The sequence below is a fragment of the Setaria italica genome, chromosome VIII (genome assembly GCF_000263155.2).
Source record: "Setaria italica strain Yugu1 chromosome VIII, Setaria_italica_v2.0, whole genome shotgun sequence".
NCBI lineage: Eukaryota > Viridiplantae > Streptophyta > Magnoliopsida > Poales > Poaceae > Setaria > Setaria italica.
The window spans coordinates 34,268,995-34,269,933 of record NC_028457.1 but is presented as its reverse complement, the minus strand read 5'-3'; the positions used below and the strand labels follow the sequence as shown (position 1 = coordinate 34,269,933).

At 42.4% G+C, this 939-nt stretch overlaps 1 long non-coding RNA gene across 1 annotated transcript in view; it reads right to left on the bottom strand.

Annotated features, from left to right (window-relative positions):
- Nucleotides 1-444: 444 nt before the first annotated feature.
- LOC111258367 overlaps nucleotides 445-939 on the bottom strand; it is a 791-nt gene continuing 296 nt past the window's right edge. Inside the window, exon 2 of the long non-coding RNA XR_002678982.1 lies at nucleotides 445-644. This is a non-coding gene — a long non-coding RNA (uncharacterized LOC111258367). The remainder of the gene's footprint in view (nucleotides 645-939) is intronic.

Sequence of the window (939 nt, the reverse complement as noted above, 5' to 3'; positions counted from 1 at the left end):
GACGGTGCGTCAATGGCGGATGTGGTGGCCGGTGGGTGCAGTGGCACTGAAGAAGATCAAGAAAGACTAGGCCCAAATCGATATCAGCAAGCACGCAAGAGCAAAGCATTTGGTGATTGAACGCCTGCAGCTATCAGGATGCATGCCTTATAAAAGAAATACTAGCTATCAAGATCTCGTTACGGTTGGTGGAGATGGAGTTGCTGCATCATCGAACTGGACTGGCAGCGTTGCTACTTCCGTTTGTAATTAGCATATGGTGGTTGAACGTCTGTAGCGAAATCAGTGACACCAGTCACCAGACTGCTAATGAATTTAGCAGTTGAGTTAACGTAGTATTATCACGGCTATGAAAAAATTGAAGAGCAAGTGTGTGCAGCATCAATTTCGCATCAGCACGGAAGGAACCGCGCCAATGTTTCTCATGGGCCATGGAGGCTGACGAACAGAAGGAGAAATGCATTAGATGGGACGGATTATCTCACCACATCAAAGAGAAGGGTCAATAGAAAGAAAGAGAAATGTTCAATAGCATTTTTCCTATCAGAAAATATCTACCTCCCTCTTTTCAAAAATGTATATTTGACAATTGGACCTCATTCGGAGCGCTCGCCCCGAAAGCTTCAGCTCCTCTGTTGTACCTTCTGCGAAGCAAAAAAAAAAAAGAACTAACTTTTGCAGCTGGTTCAAAATGAATTGTGAGCCTGTGAAGCCAATATGTTTAGGCTCACTATGTATTTGATATAGTGTGGCTATAATGTTGCTATGGTAATACTTTTTTAATGGAATAGGAGGGGCGAAACAAATGTAAGATTACAAAGAAAAAGGGGAAAGGAACAAAATTACAACAACGAGAACCAAAGACCTACACTAGGATGTTATCTCTTCTTTGCCCGATGGATAACCATGGCAAATTCTTTCGTAAATTGTCTCTGCATT